Here is a 16,911-nt window from a genome sequence, read left to right as displayed (position 1 = left end):
GGTGCTCTCTATTCATTTAGTTGGCCTTGTGCGCAAAGACTTCTCGGACTTTGAAGCGTATGTATATGTATGTATATATTTCAGGCTATGGTAAATAGACTTGCAAATCTCTAAAGCAGGTATGTGTTAATCATAGCATGTTAAATATATTAACAAACTTTTAAAGCAGAAATGTGACAATTCGTTGACTTTTAAATATATTCCTGTCTGAGAGCATGCAGGATAAAGCGCTGGGCAATGAGGGGCGGTGATGAACTATAACTCTGATTCCAGCGAACAGGGGAGGACCGAGAAACCCACAGCGAACCTCACAAGAGCCTAGATACAGAATAATAGATCCAAGAAAACCAAAGCGGATCTGTGAGCAATGCCTCGCAAAACAAACTCCGGTGAGGTACCCCCGTGGAAAAGCGAACTTCGATGAGGAACACCATGGATCAGTGGTCCAATGGATGATCTCCCCCTCCTACGCACTATGAGGCCAACCAACAAAGTGTCAACGACCTAAGGCCGAGGTGGGAATCTCTGGCTAGGCCCTCTGACGCTCAAGTCAGTGTCCTGGAGAAGAAGAAGAGGTACCGAAAATAATGGAATTAAGGTTTGATCCTGATGCAATGCGTATGTTTGTGTACCTGGCCAGTGGAGAGGATTCCCATTTTTATTCCACCTAATCTAACCTCCACAGTCATGAGGTGGACCTTGATTTGTTAAAGTTTGTTAAGAGATGACGTAAGCCGAAACTGTATTAATTGTTTAAGGACTCTTTTTCTAACCCTAGATGTACGTTCTTTGTTGTTTAGCATACCTGTGGAGACTTCTAGAAGCTATTTGCTACCAAATTAATTAAGCTGTCATATGATCACATATTCTTATGGTTCACATGTTACATACACTTGGTTAATGACATAAACTCATTCTGTATATGTGAGAAATATCTTCTATTGTACTAATCTCGACCGGTATTCAATACTCAATCGGTTATTTATACCCTACCAGGATTCTACTCTTATAAATATTCCAGAAATTGTGCAAGGTTGAAGACCTTTATGCTCGATCTACTTTTCATGCTCGATCGGTCTATTGAGCCTGGCCGATCATGCCTTATCGATCGAGATTAACCAGTCAAACGTATACAACCACTATTGCTCGGTCGATCTTCCCTTGGTCGACCGTTTGCTAAGGGTCGTGTGAGACTAAATGCCTTCGTGCTCGGCCGATCTATCGAGCCCGTCCAATCACATTTCATCGACTGAGATTAACCCGTCGAGCGTATATAAGCATTCTGGACATATTAAGGTTAATTGCTTCTACGTCGGGTCGATCTCTTCCACTTGGCCAGTATTTGCCTGCCGAACTCATATGCTCGGTCGATCTATTACATTCGACCGGTCTTTGCCTGCCAAACTCATAGCAACACTCTTACCTAGCAAAACCTTTTTCGAGCGGCATACTATATCCTTATCTTGCTCTTTTCAGCCTTCCTTGTCCTTATTGCCCCTTTTTCTCTCCTACAAATGATCCACTTATCATAACCCGTATCAAAAAATATTTTAAAACTTAATTAAAATTATTTTAAAACCTAATTAAAATTATGTTAAAACTTATTTAAAATTATTTTAAAACTTTAATTATTTCAAAACTATAATTATTTTAAAACTTAATTAAAAATATTTTAAAACTTAATGAAAATTATTTTAAAACCTTATTAAAATTATTTTTAAACCTAATTATAATTATTTTAAAACTTAATTAAAATTATTAGAATTATTTTTAAAAATTAATTATTTTAAAAACTTAATTAAAATTATTTTAAAACTTTATTAAAAATTTAACAACAAAAAATTATTTTAAAACTTAACATAAAAATTGTTTTAAAACTTATATTTAAACTTAATTTGTAATCAACATTACTTTAAAAACTACATAACAACTAAACTCATAAATTTGAAAATTCTTTAACCAAACTTTAGTTCAATTCCTACGTTATGTGTAGGAATCCAAAGCCATGGATATTATGGATCTTGGACAACGGCTGCTCTAGAGATATATAACTAGGGATCAACACAAATTCACAAATATTGAGTTCAAAAACATATGATCAGTTGCCTTTGAAAACAACGACAAGCTAAAGGTAATTGGTATACGTGAAATTCAATTACAATCAAATATATCAATTAAAAAGATTTTTTTTGTTGAACATTTTCATTATAACTTGCTAAGTATTAGTCAATTATGCGATTCTGGATTCAAAGTAAAGTTCTTACTTCTGAATGTCTAATAAGTTACACTTAATCAACAAATATATTGCTAAAAGGGTTTAGGGATAACAATATTTATTCAATTAATATACCAAAAATATTACCCAAGTGTTTTCTAACTCATCTTGAAGAAACTTGGTTGTAGCATAGGAGTCTAGCTCACACCCATATTAGGAATTTACTAAAATTAAATAAAAATAGATTGGTTAAAGGTCAACCAAAATTAGGAAACCCTAAAAATAAAATATGTAATTCTTATGAACAAGGAAAATAAATTAAATCAACTCATAAATTAACTAATCAAAATATAACTAATAAAATACTTGAATTATTATATTTAGACTTATTCGACTCTCATGAAATAAAATCACTAAATGGAAGTCTTTACTGCTTAGTAATAATAGATGACTACTCTAAATATACTTGGGTTAAATTCTTAACTCATAATATGAAACTTTTGAAATATTTAGTAATTTTTGCAAATAGATAGAAAAGGAAAAGGAAATAAAAATTAATAAAATTAGAAGTAATAATGGAGGAGAATTCAAGAATCAAAATTTTACAACCTTTTTCTTAGAAAATGGATATCATCATGAATTTTCATGCCCAAAAACACCACAATAAAATGGTCTAGTAGAACATAAAAATAGAACTTTACAGGAAGCTACAAGAATAATGTTAAATGAATATAATTTACTTAAGTATTTTTTGGGTTGAAGCTATTAACACAGCTTGTTATGTCCAAAATAGAATTATAATTAACAAATTTCTGAATAAAACATCTTATGAAATTTATTTTAATAAAATTCCAAATATAAAATATTTTAAAGTATTTGGATCTAATGTGTATATTCTAAACCTTAAGTATTACTTAGGAAAATTCACCTCAAAAACTCAACAAGGAATTTTTCTTGGATATTCTACAAGTAGAGCCTATAGAGTTTATAATAAATCCACTTTAAAAATTGAAGATGTTAGTATTAGCCCTAGTATCAATTATGAGATGATTGTAAAGGGGTCATGTTGTATCATATATCATTATTAATAAAAGGCAATGTTGGTTATTATATTTATTTCAGTTCAGTGTCGATTGAATAAATATAATAATGTCCTTGGATAGTAGGTTCTTATCTACAGTATATCAATTAGTTGAATTGAAGTGAGATATTGTAGAGAACACTACTCTTAATTATTCCTAGTCGAGCATTAATATACAAGGACAATATTAATACGTTGAGACTAGCATGTAGGTTAACGGATGACTTGATCTCACAAGTCATGGATATGAGATATCATGTTGACACATGGGTATTTATTAGATAATATATACTGAATGACCCACCATGAGAATGTTTCATGGATAGTCGTATGAGTGTCATAAACATTCTCATGTGACTTGAAGTCACTACGGTTCCCTACATAAGGAGTTGTATACTTTGGTATCGTCAAACGTCACCCGTAACAGGGTGGACTATAAAGTCGATCACTGGGTATGCAATAAATTTTGCGGAGGGATGTGAGTGATGTAGATGGGATCTATCCCTTCCATATGATGGAGGCGATATCTGTGGGCCCCTTGATTAGTAGGACACAAGAAAGCATGGTCATGCGTAAATAAGTCAATATGAGATATTGAGCTCATTTGTTTCAGTGTGTCTACTTAGAGATCAAGAAACGCAAAGATTGATAAGAGGATGACACGGTCTATGTGTTGGATCGTGAGGAATCGATAGAGGGGGGGTGAATATTGAAAAGCGTTCGAAACGAGTAAGCACAGCGGAAAAGTATAACAGAAAGACAATGCTAACACAGGTTCTTTTTACTTGGTTCGGAGCATGTGTCGATTCCTACTCCAAGGCCCGTACTCGTTGAGTCCTTTCGTTGGACAATCCACTAGCAATTCGAATAATGTATTACAATGATTAAGTACAGAAAAGCTAGAAGTAGAATACCGAAAAATGTAACACAATAAGAAAAGAATGGAGCTTGTCGGAGCAGAGTCGCGGCGTTGTAGGAGCGCAAGAGAGTAGATCGTCAATTCAGAGTTGTTGTAGAAGCTCCACCCCTGCCCCTTCTTTTATATGAAGCTTGGGGCGCCCCGGATCCCCTTCGGGCATCCTAGTGGGGTGTGGCAGGTCCAACCAGTGAGCTCCTAGTGGCAACGATGAGTTTGGATAAAATTCGCCTCCCGGGCGCTCGGATCCCTTCCGAGCGCCCGGACCACTGGGCGCCCGGACCACCTTTTTCCATAGAGCACCTTTCCTGCAAAACAAGGTTAGTACGTGGCAAATATATAAATTATAACCTGCAAAATAGAGTGTTAGTTCAGTTTATAGTTTAGCAAAGAGAGTATGACTTAGATTCAGTCTTTCCGAGACCGGAATCTAGTCACGATCTCAACTTAGATATCCGAAATGGATCTAAGTCGGATCGACGCCTAATGTTCCCTTCCTGGGAATGCGTCCTCACAGTCACTCCCTTCCAGCCGTTCCCGGTTCGGTCTGGGTCGGGCCGCCCAGGAAATACCTCCCGAAAAATTTCGGCAGCATCTCCCCTGTACCGGTGACAATCGGAAACATCCGTACAAACAAAATACGTCAGCCACAGCCGGCTGGAATATTTATGCACAAAAGAAACACAACCACGCAGTTAAATATCTAGCCCACACAGATATATATCAAAAACACAGCGGAAAAACGAATAAAGAACCCACAAATGCGAAAGTCCACAAAATACCACAGGCATAAGTCCACAATACACGAATCAAACATAGTTCGTTTTCACAACTCTAAATCCAACAAAATCGAAGGGTAGGGAAAGAGAAAACAAAACCAAAAAAAAGTCTCCGGATATGGCGTGGGAAGGGGGAACCGGCCAGCAACATACTCCAAGCATCTCCATATCATCTACATACTGCCTGGAACCAACATAATATAAACGGGGTAGTGAGTACAGGGAACTCAGCGGGTATAGACAGGATAAAGCATGGTCTACATAAAGATATAGGAATCAAAGGATATAGTCTCCATAAGCAAAGAATAAGAATATGCTAACATAACACAACTCATCTATCTATACCTGATATAATGACTGTGCATGAACATACCAGACATAATAAAAGCATATAACGTGAATGTACATACCCGAAAAGAACCAACCCCCTGATACCATGATCCGTAAACCCACCGAGTCAATAACATACTCCGGACACCTGTGCAATATATATACGTCTGCAAATATATGTAAAGTAAATGACATGTATGCAGCATGGCATCCATATGCAGCATACATAGCTCAGACATGTATGCAAAATATCTCCACAGATGCACTGCGCATCATATGCAAAAGTGCATGCATGCTCCATGGTCACCCGCCACCTCTCTAGACACCACGACCCCTGTATGGCCGAGAGGCTTGGGTCCGTGACGACCGTACTACCCTCCAGTACATGCAGCGCTAACTGCTCACAACGCCGGATCTCACTAAACCTCGTGGCCGGGTGGCACAACAGGACAAGCGGCAACTGCTCCAGCTACCACTACCCATGAGTGGCCGAAGGTGCGCGCTAAGCCAAACCAACTGATGACCTTCTCAACCACAAGGGAGACAACGGTCATCAGATGCAATGAATGATGAGCATGATATACATATATATAATCATCATCCATGCAACAACCTTCCCCCTCATAAACGCCTCCAATAACCACAACAGACGTAACTACACATACCACTATGCAAATGGAATGGTAAACATGTAGGACCTATAACCCATACCAATCACAACCTAGACAGGTATAGCCCACAAATATCCAATACAGTCCTCCCTACAACACTCTACATGTGTATAAACAATAGAGTCACAAATAACAAGAATAGAGACTGTAACGAAGCAACCCAGATCATATCAAAGATCAAGCAAAAGAGACAAGCAGGAAAGCAACAAATAATAGGATTTAAGGAATGCAACCTAAATATCCAAAAACATATAACCATGCTTTAAAGTTCAAGGAGCTAAATAGAAATTTAGGAAGAAATACCCGCCTCGATATATCCCGAAATCAACAGAACCACCACGTCGCGCAACTCGTCGTCAATCAAGGTCCTGTATCACATATACAAATTTATATAACTATATATGTGTACACCAAAAATAAATAACCGACTTAAAGTATTTAGCTAATAGTGATTACTACTCCTTTCCACTGGCTAAGCTAAATTAAATATCCATTAGGTCCTCAATTATCATCCAACCTCCTGTTACTACCTAGAGCAATGCAGCCCTAAAAACCCCTAATCACCTTTGATTAGGTTTATTCATACCTCAAAGCCTCCAATTACCTAGCACAAAACTTTTATCACTGTTGACTAAGCCTGATCACCCTAATTTCCAGAACTCCTAGTGAAACAGTACACCAAGAATCTCTAACACCTAAATAAATCGATTCTGGTTGCTTCTGCCTATGATCCGGATCAAGAATATAGGGATTCCACTGAAAAACCAAAATCCAATAGATACACTGATGCATCAAGAGAAGATGAGTTAAACCATACCTCAATTCCCTATATCAGAAAACTACATATGACAACCCTACAAACCGGATCAAGAAGGAAGAACAGCAAGAAAACATCGCAACAATCTGTTAACAACAACAACCTACTGGTGTCCTTACCTCTGCTCTTCAATTGCCGGAGATGGTCACAAATATGATGTAGAAGAGTAATCCCCAGCAGATCTGTAGTGCCCGGAATCACAACATCAAGCTCTGCTTCTCAGAAAAATCCCCCGCATCACCTCTAGAAGAACATATCAGGGTTTCGAATTCCCGATCAAACAAAAGAAGACCAAATCGCTTACCTCAAGATCACGGCTAGAGTACGATCACAGATCCGGTGGAGGAGTTGATCTAGTCAAGCTATGGTGGCGAAACAAGACACCGATCTCCGCCTCCCAGAAAACCACCGAATCAACACGGAAAAGGATCAAGGTTGAATTCACAACCAAGTTTAGGGCTCGACTTGTTCTTGCCGACGAACAAAACAGGGAAATCGGAAGGAAACAATGGGCATTACCTCACACAACCGGTCGTCGATGCCCAGATCCAACGTCGATGCCCTCGGTTTCCTCCCGACAGCCGGCGAAATCCCCAAACCGAGCTCCGTCGCTGTTGTTTACCGAGGTCAGAGAAAGGAAAAGGGATCGGGGAGAAGGAGGGTTTCGGTTCTACTAACCTTTCTTCCCTTCGATGCTCCAAGATCCGCTCCTCGCCGGCGACACCGAGGGAAGAAGCGATCGCCGGTCTCGGTCGCGTGGCGTCTGAGATCGCGAGGCGCAGGGGAGGAATAGAGAAGCCGAAGGTGAACCGGGAGGCTTCGGGCTTTATAAAGAAATCAATCCCACCCCTAGGTTAGCTTAATTAAGGCCTAAGTCTAGCCTTAATCAATTCCCGCTTAATTTGGGTATTCTAAACCTGCCTTTATCTAGCCCCGTCGGCGTATCCCTCATACGGAGTCCTATGGACTCCGTTTAGCTCCAGAAAAATTTCTAAAAATTCTTAAAAATTTTCCTAAGGTTATTCCACGATAACCCTAAATTAAATTCGCATATATTACACACTTGGACTTCTCGCCAGCTATCCGGTCAACCCGTCGACCTAGCTGGACTTCTCGCCAAGCGTCCGATCAGCCCGTCGACCCGCTTGGACTTCGTGCCAGACATCCGGTCAGCCCGTCGACCTATCTGGACTTCGTCTACACACTCGGTCAGAGTGTTAGATCACGACAAACCTAACTTAACCCAATTTGTCATTCATCAAAACCTGAGTTAGACCGTTAGTGCTAACCGCACCAACAATCTCCCCCTTTTTGATGGAATGACAACCTGGTTAAGTTAGTGAAAATATGCGAGTAAAAAAGCTAAACATTTTGTTCTAGCATGAGGTTTAAGTTAGTTTTTAATTTTATTTTATTTTTCTAACTTAACCACCTATCCCTCCCCCTTTTGCATTCATCAAACAATGATATAATTTAAACATTTAAAAATACAGAGCACATAAAAAAATGTAAGGACTGATGTCTAAGTTTATCTTAGGGGAGTAAAAGTTTTAGTTTTTGAAAAAAAAATAGCTAAGTTTTGAAAGAGTGGCCAATTTTTAAGGATCATTTACAAGTTTAATTTTCAAAAATGACTTTTGTAAACTCAAAAGAGAATTTTCTAATCATAAGTTTGAAAAGCTGATTTTCTAATATCAGTGTATAAGTTTTAAATTTTAGGATCAAGGTAAATTTTCAAAATATGTTTCAATTTTGAAGGATTTTTTTCCAAACATAAGTTTTGAAAATTAAAATTTTAAGGCTAAGTTTTCAAAACTAGAATTTTCAAATAGCATTTTTCAAGATTTCAAAACTGAGTTTTAAAAAATATTTACTTTTCAAAACTGATTGAAACTAAGTTTTTAAAAAAAGTCTGAGTTTATAAACTTTAATTGAAGAATTTAATTTTATAAAAGCTAGTTAAAAATATTTGAAATATAAGATTTCAAAAACTAAGTTTGAAGACTTATTAAGTTTGTAAAAAATCAGAATTCAATTTGAATACTGAAAAAAATATTAGAAAAGATAGTATGATTAAGGTTAAGTGTTGATTTAATCCTCCCCCTAAACCTGACATCTAAAATAGCTGTCTAACCAATTAGGTACTTACTGACTAACAGTTTTGAATTTTGAAAAGTCCTAGTCTATTAAGCACATGCCTAATTTTCTACGCAGATTGCTAAATTCACTTTTAGGGAGTGGTTTTGTGAATATGTCAGCTAAATTGTATTTGGACTCAATGTATTTGAGTTCAATGTCCCCTTTAGTAACATGATTCCTGATAAAGTGATGCCTAATTTCAATATGTTTAGTTCTAGAATGATGCACCAGAATTTTTGTTAGGTTAATTAAGCTAATATTATCAATTAAGACTTTGACATTTGTGAGGTTCAAGTTGAAATCTTTTAGGGTGTGCATCATCCATAATAATTGTGCAACACACTCTCCTATTGCTATATATTCTGACTCAGTTGTAGATAGGGCAACACAATGTTGCTTTCTACTAAACCAGCTGACAAGTGATGGACCCAATAATTGACATCTACCACTTGTGCTTTTGCGGTCTAATTTACATCCAGCATAATCTGAGTCAGAGTACCCTATTAATTCAAAGTTATTAGTCCTAGGATACCAAATACCTACATTTGTTGTTCCTTTAAGGTATCTAAAGATTCTTTTGACTTGAGTCAAATGAGATTCTTTAGCACAGGTTTGGTATCTGTCACACATACTAACTGCAAATAAGATATCCGGTCGACTTGCAGTTAAGTATAGTAGGCTGCCTATGACACTCCTATAATGTTTTAGATCAACTTGTTTTCCATTGGGATCATCATCTAGGATTGTGTTTACTGCCATCGGTGTTTTCATCTCTTTGGTGTTTTCCATTCCAAATTTTTTAAGTAATTCCTTAGTATATTTTTGTTGATAAATGTAGTTACCTTCATTTGTTTGTTTGATTTGTAATCCTAAAAAGTAGGTTAATTTGCCTACCAGACTCATTTCAAACTCGTGTTCTATTAAACTTATAAATTCATCTAAGAATTCTATATTTGTTGAACCAAAGATTATGTCATCTACGTAAATTTGTGCTATAAAAATATCTTATTTTATTAATTTGACAAATAAGGTTGGGTCAATTTGTCCTTGGTTAAATCCTTTAGATATTAGGTAAGATGTTAATCTTTCATACCAAGCCCTAGGTGCTTTCTTAAGTTCATATAAGGCTTTCTTCAATTTATAGACATAATCAAGGTGTTCTAGACTCTCAAACCCAAGTGGTTGTCCTACATAAACTTCTTCATTTATTAATTCATTTAGGAATGCTGACTTAACATCCATTTGGTATATATAGTCTAAACCCTTTGTATGCTGCATAACTTAGTAACATCCTAATGTACTCTAGTCTAGCTACTAGGGCATATGTTTCATCATAGTCAAGTCCTTCCACTTGACTGAACCCTTTAGCAACTAGCCTAGCCTTATTTCTAGTAATTTCACCAGTTTCACTTAGTTTGTTTCTAAATACCCATTTTGTTTCTATTATTTTCTTATTCTTGGGTGGTGGTACCAAGTCCCAAACTTCATTACGCTCAAATTGAGCTAATTCTTCTTGCATAGTTATGACCCAGTCTGGGTCAAGTAGTGATTCGGCTATGGTTTTGGGTTCAATTTTTGAGATTAAAGATATTTGACTTAGATTTCTAAAGGAGGATCTAGTTTGAACCCTAAGATCTGGGTCACCAATTATTTGATCAGTTGGGTGATTTGGATTGACTCTTATTGTTCTACGGGGTTGACTCTCCTGAGGTTGTTCTTCTTCTTCATGACTTAGGATTTGGTTGGTTCTTTCAGAGTTATTATTTTCTTGAACAAATTCACTTGATTGATGTTGTGTTTGTTCTAGGCTTTGTTTGGATTCTTCAAATTTCACATTAGTGGTTTCTTCAATTCTTAAGGTAACCTTATTGTAAACCCTGTAGCCTCTACTATTTTGGGAGTATCCTAAGAAAATTCCATTTTCAACCTTGGAGGTGAATTTTCCTAAATGTTCTCTTGTGTTTAAGATAAAAGCTGGGCACCCAAACACTCTAAAGTATTTTATATTAGGTTGTTTATTGTAATAAACTTCAAAAAATGTTTTGTTATGAGTTTTGTTTAGTGTTGTTCTGTTTTGTACATAGCAAGCTGTACTAACAGCTTCTGCCCAAAAATATTTAGATAAGTTGTATTCATTTAACATCGTTCTAGAGGCCTCAAGTAATGTTCTATTTTTTCTTTCTACAATCCCATTTTGTTAAGGTATTTTAGGGCACGAAAATTCATGATGGTAGCCATTTTCAAGACAAAATTTGTTAAAGTTATGATTTTTAAATTCTCCCCCATTATCACTTCTAATTCTTTTAATTTTAAGGTCTTTTTCATTTTCAACTTGTTTACAGAAGTTTGTAAAAATTTCAAAATTTCATCCTTATTTTTTAAAAATTTTACCCAAGTGAACCTAGAGTAGTCATCTATTATAACTAGACAATATAGACTTCCATTTATTGATTTGACTCCATGGGAGTCAAATAAGTCTAAATGTAACAGTTCTAAGATTGAGTTGGTTTGTGATTCATTAGTTGGTTTGTGGGTAGATTTTGTTTGCTTACCTTGTTGACAAGCATTACATATGGTTGAACAAGGTTAGGTAATTTTCGTAGTCCTCTAACTAGTCCATTTAGTTTGCTTATATTTCTGAAGTTTGTATGTGACATTCTTCTATGCCATAACCAGGTTTCTTCTTTTTGTGTTAAATAACACTTAATTGAAGAAGTGGTTAAGTTAATCGCATAGATGTTGTCTTTCCTAAACCATTTTAGGCTTATGTTAGGGTCGTCTAGATGTTTGATTAAGCATTCTATAGATAAAAACCAAACCTTATACATAGTATCACACAGTTGACTAATACTCAAAAGATTATACTTGAAATTTTCAACAAGTAAAACATTTGTAATAATAAAGTCAATTTTTAATTCAATATTACCTATACCAATTACCTTGAGTTTGCCGTTATTCCCAAAGGTAACTGTTCCTAGGCTTTTGTAGGTGAGTTGAGTGAATTTTGTGTGATCTCCAGTCATATGTTTGGAGTAACCACTATCCAAAATCCACTTAGTTTCCTACAATAGGTAGGAATTGGGGTTAGTCTAACTATTGGACTCAATATTTTTTAAGTTAAAAAAATTTAAGTTTTAATTTTTAAAATAAATTTTTAAATTAAAAAAATTTACGTTTTAATTTTTAAAATAAATTTTTAAGTTAAAAAAATTTAAGTTTTAATTTTTGAAGTAAATTTTTAAGTAAAAAAAATTCAAGTTTAAATTTTTAAAATAAATTAAAAAATTTAGGTTTTAATTTTTAAAATAAATTAAAAAAATTAAGTTTTAATTTTTAAAATAAATTTTAAGTTTTAATTTTTGAATTAAAATTTTAAGTTAAAAAAATTTAAGTTTTAATTTTTAAAATAAATTTTTAAGTAAAAAAATTTTAAGTTTTACTTTTTAAAATAAATTTTTAAATTAAAAAAAAATTAAGTTTTAATTTTTTAAAATAAATTTTTTAATCAAAAATAAATATGTTTTAATTTTTTAAAATAAATTTTTAAATCAAAAAAATTCAAGTTTTAATTTTTAAAATAAATTTTTAAGTAAAAAAATTAAGTTTTATTTTTTAAAATAAATTTTAAAGTAAAAATAAATTTAAGTTTTAATTTTTAAAATAAATTTTTAAGAAAAAAAATTTAAGTTTTAATTTAAAATAAAGTTTTAAATTAAAAAAATTTAAGTTTTAATTTTTAAAATAAATTTTAAAATAAAATAATTTTAAGTTTTAATTTGTAATATAAATTTTTAAGTAAAAAAAAATTATGTTTTAATTTTTAAAATAAATTTTTAAATTTAAAAAAAATTAATTTTAATTTTTAAAATAAATTTTTAAGTTAAATAAATAAAAGTTTTAATTTTTAAAACAAATTTTTAAGTAAAAAAAATTAAGTTTTAATTTTTAAAATAAATTTTTAAGTAAAAAAATTAAGCTTTAATTTTTAAAATAAAATTTTAAATTAAAAAAAATTTATGTTTTAATTTTTAAAATAAATTTTTAAGTTTAAAAAATTTAAGTTTTAATTTTTAAAATAAATTTTTAAGTTAAAAAAAATTATGTTTAAATTTTTAAAATAAATTTTTAAGTTAAAAAAAATATAAGTTTTACTTTTTCAATATAAATTTTTAAGTTAAAAAAATTTAATTTTTAATTTTAAAATAAATTTTTAATTTAAAAAAATTTAAGTTTTAATTTTTAAAATAAATTTTTAAGTAAAAAAAAATTAAGTTTTAATTTTTAAAATAAATTTTAGAATTAAAAAAAATTAAGTTATAATATAAATTTTTAAATAAAAAAATAAGTTTTAATTTTTAAAATAAATTTTTAAGTAAAAAAAATTTAAGTTTTAATTTAAAATAATTTTTTAAATTAAAAAAATTTAAGTTTTAATTTTTAAAATAAATTTTTAAATAAATAAAAAATTTATGTTTTAATATAAAATAAAATTTTAAATTAAAAAAAAAATTAAGTTTTAATTTTTAAAATAAATTTTTAAGTTAAAAAAATTTAAGTTTTAATTTTTAAAATAAATTTTTAAGTACAAAAAATTTAAGTTTTAATTTTTAAAATAAAATTTTAAGTAAGAAAATTACGTTTTAATTATTAAAATAAAATTTTAAATTAAAAAAAAATTAAGTTTTAGTTTTTAAAATAAATTTTTATGTTAAAAAAATTTAAGTTTTAATTTTTAAATTAAAATTTTAAGTTAAAAAAAATTAAGTTTTAATTTTTCAAATAAATTTTTAAGTTAAAAAAATTTAATTGTTAATTTTTACTTTTAATTTTTTTTAATTTTAGTTTTAATATTAATTTAATTTTAATTTTAATTTTAATTTTAATTTTAATTTTAGTTTAATTTTAATTTTAATTTTAATTTTAGTTTTAATTTAATTTTAATTTTAATTTTAATTTAATTTTGGTTTTAAATCTGATTTAATTTAAATTTAATTTAATTTCGTTAGTTATCTTACCCGATCTATGTTTTCAATCAGGATATCCTATAATTTTGTGAGATGAATTAGATTCAATTTTAGAGTTTGTTTTTAACTTGTATTAGATTCAGGTTTGGCTTTGGGTTCAACAAATAGGCATTCTCTGGATAAACTTCTGGGCTATGGTGAGTCACTCGGACATCATTAAAGTAACCATGCCTTCGAGGTTTTCCAAATAGTCTATCCACTGGACTTAGTACAAAACCTTGGTCTAACTGGTTATGATCCATAAAGGGTTGCTTCGGTCAGTTCCACTTAGCCAAATGCACCAGGTCGAAGTCATATCTTCCTAGACATGCATAGACTAAGCTTCCCTAACGTACTATCATCCAAAATTTCACCAGTACCATTTTTCAAGTTAAACTTGAATCATTTTTAACTAATCCTAATTACCCTGTCGGGTAGGTTAGTTTTGGAGGTGTCAGCTATTCTGGAGTCTCCCCCTGAATTAATGACCATTTAATTTAATTTTGTTCTCGGTTTATGTCTATTTCTTTTATAATTATATTTTACTTGATGATAGTTTACATTTTGTTGAGTTTTAATATGTTTAGATTTTAAATTTTTTGGTTCAGGTTTGTATTCTGGTTTTTTATTTGGTTTATTTGACTTTATATAATATATTTTATCTTTAAGGATATAATATTGGTTAGCTCCTATTTGCGTGGTCAAACACGCTTTCGGAACCCAGGCTTTGTTCGTTGATTTGTATTGGGTTATTAATGATTTATATGTTTTATTTGAGTTTGACTTATATCCGAGTCCGATTTTATTATAACATGCCTTTTGATTGTTTAGTATTAAATCTAATTTTTTTGATCTAGTAGTAAATTTTTCTAACATAATTTTTAAGTTGTTAATTTCTAATTTTAATGATGAATTCTGCTCCTCAAGTGTTAGATCTTGAGTTGGTTTATTATTTACAACTTGTTCCTTGAGGATTTGATTTTCCTCAAGGAACAATTTGTTTTTATTTTCTAACTTAACTAATTTATTATTTAAGCACGAAATAATTTTAAAAAATTTCCGATTTAAGTTTAGGAATACCTCTTCGGAACCTTCGGAAATGAGTACGGACTCGTGGCTTGATTCGGGTTCGGACCCGTCTTCCGATTCATCTTCCGACTCTGCTTCGCGGGCCATCTTCTGCTTCCGACTCTTCCGATGAGGAGTCACCCCACGTCGCTTTGAGGGCCTTCTTTTTGTTCGGCTTCAGTTTGACGATTTTTAATCTCGGGTACTCGTTCTTGTAGTGGCCCTTCTTATTGCATCCGAACCACGTCACGCTCCTCGATTCGGTTGGAGAATTGAGCTTTTGAAGGTCCTTCTCGCTGAAGCTTCTTTTCCTCCTAGTGAACATCTTCCTTACCAGGTTCACCAGGTGTTCTTCATCTTCAGAGTTCTGGTCAGAGTCTTCTTCCGGTTTAGACTTGTTCTTCTTTTCTTTTGAGGAACCTGCAAATAAGGCTACACCTTTCTCGACCCCAGCGTTAGTTTGCTCATGCAGTTCTAATTCACAGAAAAGTTCATCTAATTTTAATTTAGATAGATTTTTAGAGATCTTGTAGGCATCAACGATAGATGCCCATAAGCTGTTGCGTGGAAAGGCGTTTAGGGCATACCTTATTAAGTCCCGGTTCTCCATTTGATGCCCTATTGTGTGGAGTCCGTTGAGAATGTCTTTAATTCTTACGTGGAGTTAGCTCGTCGTTTCTCCTTCCTGCATTTTTATGTTAAAAATTCTATTTAAGAGCAAGTCTCGTTTTGTTACCTTAGCGTCGCTCGTTCCTTCGTGCAGCTTGATCAGTTTGTCCCACAGCTCTTTGGCGTTCTTATGTGGTCCGACCCGGTTTAGTTCTTCTCTAGTCAATCCGCACTGTAGGGTGTTGATTGGCTTGTTTTCTGTTGATGCCTTCTTCTTTAGGTCTGATGTCCAATCTTCTGGATCTAGTAGATTCCCAGAACTGTCTACTGGTATCTTGTAGGGGTATGGTGACGCTCATCCACTAGTCGAAGTCCGTCTTGAGATACACTTCCATTCGCTTCTTCCAGTAAGGGAAATCATCCCCGTTGAAGAGGGGAGGTCGCACTGTGCTGAAGCCCTCGATCTGCGACATTTTAAATCTGCACACAAAAATATAGAGAGGTTCCAAGACTTGATCTTGGATTAGTAGTGCAGGAAGAATTAAGTAAAAACAACTAAATTGGTGTTGCACCAATTTAGATTAAATTACGATGGAAAGAAACTTCCAAAAAGGTAATAATACCAGTTTGGATCTTTATGAAAACTGAAATCCGAAAAAAAATAAAAAAACAGATCACCCCCTTGTCTAATCGGTGGTTGCACCAAATCAGAGCGGTACCTGCTCTGATACCACTTCTTGGATCGTGAGGAATCGATAGAGGGGGGTGAATATCGAAAAGCGTTCGAAACGAGTAAGCGTAGCGGAAAAGTATAACAGAAAGCCAATGCTAACACAGGTTCTTTTTACTTGGTTCGGAGCCTGTGTCGACTCCTAGTTCAAGGCTCGTACTCGTTGAGTACTTTCGTTGGGCAATCTACTAGCAATTCAAATAATGTATTACAATGATTAAGTACAGAAAAGCTAGATGTAGAATACCGACAAATGTAACACAATAAGAAAAGAATGGAGCTTGTCGGAGCAGAGTCGCGGCATTGTAGGAGCGCAAGAGAGCAGATCGTCAATTCAGAGTTGTTGTAGAAGCTCCACCCCTGCCCCTTCTTTTATATGAAGCTCGGGGTGCCCCCGGATCCCCTCCGGGCGCCCTGGTGGGACGTGGCAGGTCCAACCAGTGAGCTCCACATGGCAACGACGAGTTTGGATAAAATTCGCCTCCCGGGCGCCCGGATCCCCTCCAGGCGCCCGGACCACCTTTTTCCAGGGAGCACCTTTCCTGCAAAACAA

The 16,911-nt window shown here is 33.4% G+C and overlaps 1 long non-coding RNA gene across 1 annotated transcript; it reads right to left on the bottom strand.

Annotated features, from left to right (window-relative positions):
• Nucleotides 1-4,949: 4,949 nt before the first annotated feature.
• On the bottom strand, nt 4,950-5,552 carry LOC122020966. Its single transcript, XR_006122391.1, has 2 exons — nt 5,402-5,552; nt 4,950-5,175 (listed from the first exon to the last, which is right to left on the bottom strand). It is a non-coding gene; the product is annotated as an uncharacterized LOC122020966 (long non-coding RNA).
• Nucleotides 5,553-16,911: the final 11,359 nt, after the last annotated feature.

Source organism: Zingiber officinale, chromosome 9A, assembly GCF_018446385.1.
Source record: "Zingiber officinale cultivar Zhangliang chromosome 9A, Zo_v1.1, whole genome shotgun sequence".
Lineage (NCBI taxonomy): Eukaryota > Viridiplantae > Streptophyta > Magnoliopsida > Zingiberales > Zingiberaceae > Zingiber > Zingiber officinale.
This window is presented reverse-complemented; position numbering and strand designations above follow the sequence as displayed.